Source organism: Chiloscyllium plagiosum, unplaced genomic scaffold (genome assembly GCF_037043375.1).
Source record: "Chiloscyllium plagiosum isolate Xiang-an unplaced genomic scaffold, Cpla_swu_hap1 HiC_scaffold_50, whole genome shotgun sequence".
NCBI classification, from domain to species: domain Eukaryota; kingdom Metazoa; phylum Chordata; class Chondrichthyes; order Orectolobiformes; family Hemiscylliidae; genus Chiloscyllium; species Chiloscyllium plagiosum.
The window spans coordinates 39,206,903-39,219,881 of record NW_028270188.1 but is presented as its reverse complement, the minus strand read 5'-3'; positions in this window follow the sequence as shown (position 1 = coordinate 39,219,881).

Here is a 12,979-nt window from a genome sequence, read left to right as displayed (position 1 = left end):
AAATTTCTAAGGTTTTGTAATTTGCTCATTCAGTTTCTAAATGAGAAGTGAACTCAAAAATGGATGGAGTGAGACCATCAGTTGAAAAATATGGTGCTGAAAAAAACACAGCAGGCCAGGCAACATCCGAGGTGCAGGGGAATCGACGTTTCGGGCATAAGCCCTTCTTCAGGAGTGAGACCATCATTTGGTTTGTTCATTTCCCTCCGCTCATATTGAGCAATATTGATTGGACAAACTACTCTTTGTCTCCAAAGACATTGTTTGAAGAAGAAATAATTGAGTAACCTCGGAGATTCACAGCTTTTAATGCTTTCTCCAAACAAACAGTCACCTTGTGTTGCGAAGCCACTAGAAGATGGTAGCGAATCACGTTAAACACAAGAAGTAGAGACTCTGAGCTTTTGATGGCATCGCACAGAGAATTGGGCTCAGTAACTCACGCAGACACAGAGATACGCACTAATCCACACTCTCATATACACTAGCTCACACACACACAGCTACAAACACACAAAGGTTGTTTGACAGAGATAGACACGCACACAGACACACAAAGAGAAAGACACATATAGACATGTATATATAAACAAACACATGTACAGATATGATTCGGAGATGCCGGTGTTGGACTGGGGTGTACAAAGTTAAAACTCACACAACACCAGGTTATAGTCCAACAGGTTTAATTGGAAGCACAGTAGCTTTTGGAGCGACGCTCCTTCATCAGGTGATTTTTAACATGTACAGATAGACATGGAGACACACACAAGCACACACGGAAACCTATAGACACACTGACAAGCACATGTACACACAGAAATGATACACACAGTGACACACAAACACAGAAACACAGAAGCATATAGACCCACTGAAACATGCATACATACTGGCAAACACACATGTAGAGATACACAAAAACAAACAGATACGGACTGGTGTAGTAATTGGCCTAGCCCTGAGTTTAACCATCTCTAACACAATTAGATAGTCAGACAATTCCCAGAATGTAGTGATAAAATGTTACGAGGAAGTGGAACTGTACTGCAATGTCTCTCACTCTATTTTCAGGGAAGAGTTCATGGTGTTTGATAAATTCATGACCATTTATGAAATGTGTAAACATCCGATTGCACAATAGATCCACTTAATCCCTTGACGTGTATCTGTGAAATGGATTGATGCCAATTCTCAGAAACACAATTAAGTAATCTCACTGAGTGTATTTCTTCATTTCAGTCCCGCTCACACCTCGTGTTGCTCTGTGTGAAATAACTATGCTCTACGCTGGTATAAACCTAAGTTGTGTGGATGCAGAAGACAATGTTCCCTTCTGTAAATAAAAATGTGTTTTAGCCCTGGGTTGATACTGAAGTTTTGTCTCTGTGTAGATTTCGTGTTTGGGTTTTATTTGTGTATATGTGAGAGCTTGTGCTTGTATGAGGGTGTGAGGTACAAAGGACGATCTAATCGAAACTGCGGAGCTGCTGTTATCTGTCATACGTCCTCTCTCTTCCTTCTATCTTACTTAAAGCTTCTTGGTTTGCTCCGTAACTGGCAGAGTTGTGTTCCAGGTAGAGAGATATAGGAATAGGCTGGATAAACTGTGATTTGTGAGGAGTCAGGGATTTGAATGATAGACCTGGGGGTTTATAAACGAGGTTCTGGCAGCCTTATTTGCTTTTGTCATGTGACGGACCAAGAGATGGGCATCAGAGAGTTTGTGTTGTGTTCGTGTGTGTGTGTGTGTCTGTTTAACATAGAAAATAGAACATTCCAGTGCAGTACAGGCCCTTCGGCCCTCGATGCTGCGCCGATCTGATGCTCATCTAGCCTACATTACTCCATGTACGTCCATATGCTTGTCCAATGATGACTTAAATGTACTTAAAGTTGGCGATTCTACTACCGTTGCAGGCAAAGCATTCCATACCCTTACTACTCTCTGAGTAAAGAAACTACATCTGACATCTGTCCTCTTTCTATAATCCCTCAAGTTAAAGCTATGCCCCCTCGTGCTCGCCGTCACCATTCTCGGAAATAGGCTCTCCCTATCCACCCTACCTAACCCTCTGATGATCTTGTATGTCTCTATTACGTCACCTCTCAACCTTCTTCTCCCTAACGCAAACAGCCTCAAGTCCTTCAGCCTTTCCTCGTATGACCTTCCCTCCATACCAGGCAACCTCGTAGTAATTCTCCTCGGCACCCTTTCCAAAGCATCCACTTCCTTCTTATAATGCAGTGACCAGAACTGGACACAATACTCCAAGTGTGGCTCCACCATAGCTTTGTACAGCTGTAGCATAACCTCAAGGTTCCGGAACTCGATCGCTTTCTTAATACAAGCCAAAACACTGTATGCCTTCTTAACAACCCAGTCAACCTGGGTAGCAACTTTCAAGGATCTGTGTACGGGGATACCGAGATCTCTCTGCTCATCTACACTACTGTTTGTGAGAGAGAAAGATTGTGTCGCTACTGTTGGAATCTTAATGTCAGGTTTGATCATTTACACTCACCACACCCCTCCCTGAATCAGTCTCGGGCTGAAGCAGGGTCTGTCCCTCATGGTCGAGAGAACGTTTGTGAAAAGATGTGGAATGAGAAAGAGAGAGAGAGAGAAAGAGAGAGAAAGTAAAAGAGAGCTGAGAGCCACAGTAAAGGTGAACAGCAAGACATTCAGTCTGTGCCTACCTTGAAATCCTTGTTCTTGCTGGGCTTTCTTTCCACACCGACCACCCGCCCCCCCTCTCTGTCTCTCTTGCTCTAACTGTCATTCTCTGTAGTTGTGTCTCTTTCTTGTCAATGGTCTTTCCTCGTGCCTCTCTACTCATTTTTCTCTTATCCCGTTCTCTCGTTTTCCCTCTTGTGTATGTCATTGTCTCTCACAGGCTAGTCTCCCTTTTGTTTTGCTCTCTCTCTCTCTCTCTCTCTCTCTCTTTATCACTGATTCCATTCAAGTGACTCTCTCTGGTCCCCCCTTCTGTTTTCGTTGCTCTGTCACTCGCTTTTCTATTTTCTTTCTCTTTCTCTTTACAACTTACTGCATTTGTCTCACTCTTTTTATCTTTCTTTCAGTCTTTGTACAATTGGCTGCCCTCCAACATATAGCCATCTCAATATTACCCACAACGTTTATTTTACCACCTAGTCATTGTCCCAAATTGTCAACCAAATATTCACCCTGCACATTTTCCCAAACGAATATTACCCTCCTGCAGACATGCCTCCCGGCAATTTGTGTCATTTCAATTTGTTCCTCTCCAGTAATGCCTCAATAATTTTTTGACCCCAAGTATTGCCCCCATGTCTGTATAAACTTCTCGGTAAATATTGCACTTCCGAAAAATATTATATGCACCGCATAAATATTTTACTCAAAAGACAAATAACACATATAACCTAGAACCGTATGGCACAGTCAACGGTCTTTGAACCTCAACGATATGCCGTCCTTTTGGCGTACTCTAAGTTCAAACTAACTGACATAAACTTCACTTTACTTTCATCCATGTGAATATCCAGGAGTTGGCTAAATGTCCCGAAGTTATCTGACTGTACAACCACCACTGATGGTGCATTCCACGCGTCCCGCACTCTCTGTGGAAATAAATCAGCTCTGACATTTTCCCTAAATCTTCGTTCAATCATCTTAAAATTACAACCATGCGTGATAGTTATTTGTGTCATGGCAAGAAGTGTCGAATTAGCCACTTTATCTAGGCATTTCATCTTCTTTTAGACCTTTGTCAAATCACCCCACAACCTTCTTCGAGATAATGAGAAAGCCGCAATTCCTCAAAAGTCCTCCCAGTACCAGGGACCCGGTTAGGATTCTAGCATCGGGTGACTGCCCGTGTAGAGTTTGCACAATCTTCACGTATCTCCATGCGTTTGCTCCAGTTGCCCCTGTTTCCTTCCACAATATGAAGATGCGCAGGTTCGGTGAATTTGCCATGCTAAATTGATCATAATGTTTAGTGAAGTGTCGGTTAGATTCATTTCTCTTGGAAAATAAAGTGTGGGTGAGGGGGTCTGAGTCGGTTACTCTTTGGAGCGTATGTGTGGACCTGTTTTGGCTAAAGGGCCTGTTTCCATACTGCAGTGATTCTAGGATTCCAGGATTCTTCATAAGACATGACCTCCATTCAAAGCAGCAATCTGTTAAATCTCCTCTCCAACCTCTCTATAACTTACACATCCTTCCTTGAATGGGAGGACCAGAACGAAACACAATTTTCCAAGTATGATCTAACCAGTGCTCGATACAGCTTTAGCATAACCACTTCAACTTAATCCCACGCTAGTGAAAGCCAAGAGCCCATTTGTAACTTTAGAAACGCTATCGACTTGGGTTGCAACTTCGAGGGATCTCCGGACTTTCCTCCACACTGCCATGAATCACGACTCTAAACCTTGAACGGCATTCAAATTCGAACTTCCAAAAAGAATCCCTTCTCACTTCTCCCGTTTGAAATCCACTGGTCACTTCTGAACCCAGTTCATCATCCTGTCAATGTCTCGTTGCAACGTTTAACAGCTCTTCATACTATCGATCACTGCACCAACCTTCGTGTCATTAGTACACAATACTAATCCACCCTTCCACTTCCACATCCCAGTCATTTATCAAACTCAGTAAAAGCCGAGATCGCACAACAGATCCTTATGTAACACCACTAGTCAACGAGTTCCACAGTTAATTTTTTCATCGAATAACACCGTCTATCTTGAATAGGCCAGTCAATTCTGCATCCAGCCATCCAGAGTTCCACGTAAACCATGTCTCCTGTCTTTCTGAATAGGGTTATCACGCGCAATCTTATCAAATGGCGTGACCAAGTCCATGGACACCACATCTACCGCTCGAACTTCATGAATGTGTTTTGTATCATCCTGAACGAATTCAATGAGTCTTTGTGAAGCATGACCAGCTCTGCACAGAGCCATGCTAACTATTTCTAATCAAGCTAAGCTTTTCCAAATAAAATCACCAATCCTGTCTCTCCAAACATTTGACCACCACAGATGCAATACTGACTAGTCTGGAATTCCCAGAGTTATTCCTATTGCCTTTCTGAACAAGGAAATAACATTTTGCCACACACCAATCATCTGGCTCTACTTCAGCGGACAAAAAGGTCGCAAAGATCGTCGTCAAATGTGCAATAATCTCTTCCTTCGCTTCTCGAAGTAACGATGAGTACAGTGTCTGACCTCGGGACTTATCTATCCTCATGGTTTTCTAAATTTCTTGCACATCGTCTTTCTTGACATTAACATATTCGATGGTATCAGCCTGTTTCACGTTATCCTCACAAACGATAAGATCCCTCTCAACAGGTAATATTGAAGCAACATATACACGAAGAATTCCGCTCAATCTTCTGAATCCAGGCACAAGATACATCTACTATCACTGATCGGTTCTACCCTCACTCTGGGCATTCTCATGTTCCTCATACAAGTGTAGAATGCCTCATCGTTTTACTTGATCCTTCCGACCAAGACTTTTCCGTCCCCACTTCTTGCTCCCCTAATTTCATTCTTCAGGGCCTCCTAGAAAACCTGCAAGCCTTGAGAGCCCTGTTTGTTCCTTGCTTCCTTCGTCGTCTTGTCTACATATTCCACTTCTCTTGTCATCTAATGCTTCTTCAGCCTGTCATCCATTCCTTGACTCAATGGGGCAAACTATACAGCACTCGCAGCAAATGGTCCTTCCACAAACATTTCCCTGATAATACCTGTTCGAAATTTCTGTTCCACAATTCCTGCCTTATAGCATTTTAATTTCGCTCCCCTAATCAAATACTTTCCATACTCTCTGCTCCTATCCCTCTGCATGATTGCAGTAAAGGCTCGGGAATTGTGATCGCAATGACGAAAATGCTCTCCCACTGGGTGATCAATGACCTGTTTCATTGTCAAGCACCAAATCCAATATCGCCTTCCCTCTATTGGCCTATTGAGTCAGGCATCCTGTCTGGATGGACATGATAGAATCTACTCAATCCAACCTATTTGCGCAAAGGAGTTTCCAATCAATATTAGCCAAGTTTACATCACTCATGAAAACAATCCTGTTACTTGTGCATCTTTCAAAAATCTACCTCCCAATGTGCACATCTGTGTTTGTGTTGCTATTGCGGAGTCTGTCGAAAATTCACAGGAAATAAGTGGTCCTTTCCTGTTTCTAGTTAAAATCACACAACACCAGTTTATAGTCCAACAGGCTTAATTGGAAGCACACTTGCTCTCGGAGCGCCGCCCGTTCATCAGGTGGTTGTGGAGGGAACATCCTGACTCAGGCAGACAAACCCGCCTCGCGATCACCCTTTCTGCAGCTGTGATACATTTCTTGATTAACAAAGTCACCACCCCACTTCCTTTACCTCCCTTCCTAGTCCACTAGAAATATATGAACACTCGACCATCCAACAAACATTCCTGAACGTGGGATATCGAAGTATTGCAATGGCGAGAACATTGTAGCTTGAATTATTTATCGATGTTCGAAGTACATCACCCTTATTCCTGACACTTGTTGTGTTAAAATAGTCACACTTCAACACAACACATCGACTGCACCTTGACCCTATAAACTTACTGTCCTTCCTCTCCGACCCTCTGCATGCTCTGTCAAACTCTTCACCAGCTATACCATCTTCTAATCCGTAGCTCCCGTTCCCATCCCCCGTCAACCTAGTTAAAACCCTCCCAGAGAGCTGAAGGAAAATTCCGACCAGGCAATAGATAAACTTCCAATTCGTGTGCAACTCATCCTCCTTGTAGAGGCCCCACCAGCGCCATAAAGTATCCCATTGATCCACAAATCTGAGGCCCTCCCTCCTATACCAGATTTGCAGCAACGACTCAGCTCCAATCGCTCTCTGTTCCTAGCCTCACTAGCCCGTGGTGCCAGTAGAATCCTAAAGTTGCTATTCTGCACATCCGTGGACAAGAACACCCAGGTGCTTCTGCACATCAACATGCTGTATTCATTCCCCATTTAAACAAGAGTCCATTTTGCTGTTATTCTCAGCAAAACAGACGACCCTCCATTTCCCTACATCACACTCCATCTGTCATATCCTTGCTCACTCACAGTGCTTGGGTCCTCGGTTTCATTCTTTGAGCGACTGCCAGTGTCGAGTTTGCACATCCTCCTGTCTGTATGGGTTTGTCCGCGTTCTCTAGTTTCCTCCCACAGTCCAAAGGTGTGCAGGTTAGGTGGATTGGACATGATAAATTGCCCATGCTGTCCAGGGATGTGCTGATTTGGTGGAGCGGCTACTGGAAATGTAGAGTTGAAGCGGGATAGGGTAGATGGCGTGGGTCTGTGTGAGATTCTCTTCAGAGTATCGTTGTGAATATGACGGGTGGAATCATCTACTTCAACGCTGTCGGGATTCTGTGATACATGTCTACAATCCTATGTCATCATTTATCAGATGTGTGATGACAGGATTGGTAAATGTACACAGCGGCTTTCGCACAATCACCTGGCTACTCTGACTGTAAGCATAACCAATTTCCACAATTGGGTTTGTCATTCATTTGCACAAGCTTCTTTCAGTTCAAAAGGGAAGAAATATAGCAACTTCCTGCTACAATGTCCAACTTAGCGAAAAATCAAAGGATTTGGTGTACATTGGCCAAGGAATACTTTTAAGACCCAAACGTTGCTCACCAGACACAGTATAAATACAGAAATCAGGTGGTAATGCTATCAGGGCCGGGTAGCTCAGCCTGTGAGTGTGTGTTTGTGTGTATGTGTGTGCGTATGTTTGTTGTTTTGAATTTGTGGGTGAAAGGTATCTCTTATGAAAGTAAAAAGCTAACAGTGTCGGCACCAAGTGTTCTCAAGAAGACAAAATGTAACATGTGCTCCAGGTACTGGAGACGTTGGTTCCCTGGAAATGGCAAAAAAATGAATTAATCCAATAAGTTAAATTATATCCTGAAAAATGCCAAATTGCAATCCAGTTTTTATTGAGTGTATTGACAATCGTACAAGCCAATGGCCTAATCCGATGATGCAGTCACCTGTGAAGCAGAATTTCGAAGGAGAAGAAAAGAAAGCACAGGAAGATCTAAATCTTAGAACCAAAAGCTGCCTGGTTTTGAGATAAGAAGTTTTGTTTTCGAACATAGAGCATAGAACATAGAAAGGTACAGCACAGAACAGGCCCTTTAGACAACGAAACTGTGCCGAGGTTTAATCCTAATGTAAAATATAGTAACTTAATCTACGCACCCCTCAACTCACTGCTATCCATGTACATGTCCGGCAGTCGATTAAATGTCCCCAATGACTCTGCTTCTACCACCACAGCTGGCAACGCATTCCACGAATTCACTACTCTCTGCGTGAAGAACCTACCTCTGAAGTCCTCTTTAAACCTTACTCCTAATATCTTCAAATCCTAACATCGTGTAATCGTTCAATGGGAGATTTCGCAGACTAGAGACGGGAATGTAAGAGATATTTTAGAGTAAGGACTTGTGAATAGTTGTTAGTTAATTATTCTCTGTTATATTTTAAGAAATAAAGTTGTTAATTTTTATTTTAAATACTACTTGGACACTCGATGTTTTGCAGAATACCTCACGAGAGAAATCTTCTCTCTGTTGCTGGTTTTAAATTAAGCAAGAGGGTTACACAGTGTCGTAAGAGCTTTGGGAACTGGCGCCCGTGATTTGAAAAGGAGTAGTCAGAATTCAAGTGATTTGGGGTTATGAAAAATCCCAGCAGTTTTAAAAACATGCAGCTTAGTGTCCTTGATCTTGAAATTAACGTAGGTGAGACTTTTTGTAACATTTTGGTGACTTGTGGTTGATTAAATTAAAAGTGAGAAATGGCTCTTAAAATTGGTAAAGAGGTTGTGGGATTTGAAGATGATTCCCAAACCTGCCAAGGAACTTTACAAGAAAAGAAATAAGGACATACTTTCAGGAATGGCAAATAAGTTAAGTTTGGGTGTAACCAAGGACAAAAGTAAAGTTGAAATTGCAAAGGGGTTACTCAAACACTGAGATGTGTCAGGGAAACAGAAAAGTACATTAGAGGTAGAAAAACGTAAGTTACAACAGAGCCAAATGTTGTTCTAAGATAAACAATGTGTGTGTGAGAGAGATAGAGAGAGAAAGAGGTAAAAGAAGAGAGAAGGTTCTTTCCTGAGCAAAGAAACAGAGAAGAAAGGGATAGAGAAAGAGAGAGAGGAAAGGGAGAGAGAAAGAGAGAGAGGCGAAAATAAAGGGAGAGAAAGTTGTTAACTGAGCAAAAAGATAGAGAATTTGAACTTGAGAAGTTGGGACAGTAAAGAGGATGGAAATATTAAAGATAAGACAGTGATATCAACAAATATATCAAAACTCTGCCACAATTTGATGAGAAAAATGGTAGCGTCTTCTTTCTTTCATTTGAAGGTTTGGTCAGGCAGATGGATTGGTCCGAGAATTTATGGATGATCTTAGTTCAGACGAAAGTGGAAGGAAGAGCTAGGGAGGTGTTTGCCACATTGTCACATGAGGTATGAAGAGATTATGAAGAAGTTAAACGGGCTATTTTAAGTGTTTATGAATTGGTATCAAAAACACACAGACAGCGGTTCTAAAAACATCAAGAAGGAGCTAGGTCAGACTTATGTGGAGTTCAGAAGAATTAGCATTGCTGTTTTGATCGATGGCTGTGGGCTTTGAAAGCAGATAAGACTTTAGAAAATCAAAAAGAGAATATTCGGCTGGGGAATTTAAAAACTCACTTTCAGAGAGGGAAATAATTCATGTGCGGAACAGAAAGTTGGGAATTGAGAAGGGCACCAGAATTAGCATGTTGGTGCATAAGACAAGAATTTCGTCCTATAAGGAATGGAATTGAGAGAAGCGGAGGTCCGATACTTTGAAACGAAGAGTCGAGCGTACTGGTTTAATTTTACCACAGAATGAAGAAGTCCAATATGGTGAACAGGCGGTGAATGGCCTCAGATGTTTTCAAGTAATGGCGGAGGGAATAAAATTACAGTACTGGTAGTTGCAGAAGGTCACTGGGGAAAGGTGTTTTCACTGCCAGAAGGTGGAACACATAAAGAAAAAGTGCTGGTCGTTATAGAACGTTGCCTTTGGAAAAGATGTGCTAAAGGAAGCTAAGCCAGTGACATTAGAGAAGTTAGAAAAAGAGAGCCCACAAAGAGTCAAGGAACTGCAGGAGAGTGCAGTGGTTGATTTGGAGGTAGTACTTGATCTCTGCAACGAATTTGCCTCTGTTGGTAAAGTTTATTCAGAAAGAACAGAGGGAGAATTACAAGAAGTTATAATTTTGAGGGGTGCGAGATCTAAGCGTTTGCTAATATTAACGGTGAGCGAATATGAACTCTTTCTGATCTGTTATCCGAGAGTGTGTTAATTTGTGGGATAGGTAGAAAGAAATTTAACGTTCTCCATTTAAGATCAGAAAGCAGTGCCAACTCAAGACTGGGGAGGTTACAGTAGGAGTGATTGACAGAGTGTCAGTTCCAGGAATTTAGTTTGTTCTTGGGAATGATTTGTCAGCATCCAAGGTGAGTGTAACGCCCCTTGTTGTGCACAAGCCCAGGGAAGACCAAAAAATTAGGAATTAAAACAGAAATATCCTGGTATTTTCCAAGACTGTGTGGTAACCACATCGCACTATCATAAGTCACAGCACCATGCAAGAAGTAATGATAAAGATAAAGGAGTTGACTTTCAGTTAGCAGACATCCTATTTATCGCAATGGTGAAGGAAAACCCTGAACAGGCAGAGGGTCAGCCAGAAGTGATTAGTCCTGAAAGGCGAAGGGACTTACAACAGCAAGATGAGATGATAAAACATATTAATGTGGATGCGTATTCTGGAAAAGAGGCAGAGTATAGCTTAGAGGGTTATTATCGGAAAAGTGGAATCCTGAGATGGAAATGGGGACAACAGCTGATTAGTGCAGAGGAGAAATGGGCCGAAGTGACCAGATTGTGTTGCTTGTAGCATACAACAGGACGTGTTACGGGGAGCAAATGCGTTACCTGTGGAAGGTCAACTAGGGGTACGAAAGACACAGGCTATGACACAAAAATCACTTTTATTGTAATGGACTGCAGAAGGATGTGGTTAAGTTTTGCCGTGAGGCTAATACCTGCCAATTTTTGTAAGCCACAGGCGGTAATAAAACCAGCATCGTTGTTGCCAGTTTCTGATTTTGAAGAACGTTTGACACGGGTTATTATTGATTGTATAGATCCCCTATGGTGAACTGCAAGTGGGAATCAGTACTCGTCAACCGTAACAGATGTGTTTACCGGATTTCCTGAGAGAATTCCATGACGGAGTATCAAAGCAACAAAGGTATGGCTCACGATGTATGGGCTACCCAAAGAGATTCAGTGGGACCAAGGATCAAGATTTATTGCTGGACTGTTCAAGGATGTTATGAACAGCTTAGGTATCCAGCACTTTAATCCAGTGCCTATCATCCTGAATCCCAGGGAGCTTTAGAAAGGTAGCATCAAACCTTGAAGATCATGTTGAGAGCATACTGTCAGGATTACCCGAATGATTGGGTGGCAGGTATCCCATTTATATTGTTTGTCAGTGGAGATGCACTAAACTAATCTATTCCAGTTATTCCCTTTGAGAGACTATTTGGTCATGAAGTGGGAGGCCCTTTGCAATTAATTAAAGAAAATTAATGGGACCAATTTCTCACATTTACACTATATATCGTGGGTGAGGGAAAGATTAGATCGGATCGGTAAGTTAGTTCAAAAAAACGAAAAATGGCGCAGTACAGAATGAAAACATGTGGCAGGCAAAACCTCAGAGACTCGGATGTTTTGCCGATGGGATAACGTGTTCGTCGTGTAGCCAGTAATTGGAGATCTCTTCACAGCCAGGTTTGCTGCTCTCTGTCAAACTAAGAAAACATTCAGTCAGTTGAAAGACTTAGCAAAGATGCCATATAGAAAAAGAAGCTAAGGAGTATGTTACATGAACGTGTTGATACCATTTTATACAAGAAAGGAAGAACAGGAGAAACAGGTATTAGTTACTGCCCCGAGGAGTGAGTAATCAAATCCAGATGATATGGACTTTGAGGTGCTTCAAAATGGACTAAAAAATGAAGAGGTCCTTGAGGAATAGGGTAGGTTAATAAATTATCTGTCTCAGGAGCATAGAACGGAGTTGAATGATTTGTCACTACGGTACAAGAACACATGTTAGAATCGAGTGGGGAGGACTAATGATATTACATATGGCGTAGACGTACGAAATCCTGCTCAAAGAAAACAACACCCCTATCGGCTTTATCCGTCCAATAATGAGGAGGTGCCGCTGTTGAGTAAAATCATGCCAGAGTCATTCTCGGATTTTCAAGCTGTGACCAGAAAGACCATTGCTTAGGAACCCATTATTCACAATGATTTCGATGTGTGCTCCCTTTGTACTATTACCACATTTATAGATGACATGAAACGTAATGGGATTGCAAGCATTATGGAAGCTGAAAAGAGGCTTCAGGTGAATTTTAATAGACTGAGTGAATAGCAAGGGCATGAGAGTTGGAAAAGAATATGAATAAGTATGAGGTTCTCCCCTTTGAGTGGAGGCCTAAAATTCAGAGCATTTATGAAACACTCGATGTTAGAAATTGCTCAGGTCCAAAAGGACGAAGGCATTCATGTTAACAAGACATCAAAAGTTCGCACGAAAGTGCAGAATGCAATTCAAGAGGCAATTCTTATATAAGGTATTGAGCTTCCTTCATGTAGCAGCGAATGCACCTGCAGTATTGTGTGGACTTATGGTCCTCTGGCGTGAGGAAGGATATATTTGGCGAAGAGCAATTACAGGGAATTTTATTAATCTGATGGCTGCGTTGGTGGGACCGTCTTGTAAATGAGAGATTAAGGAGACTGGGCATGTTTTCTCAGGAGATTAGGAGAATGAAAAATGTTCGTA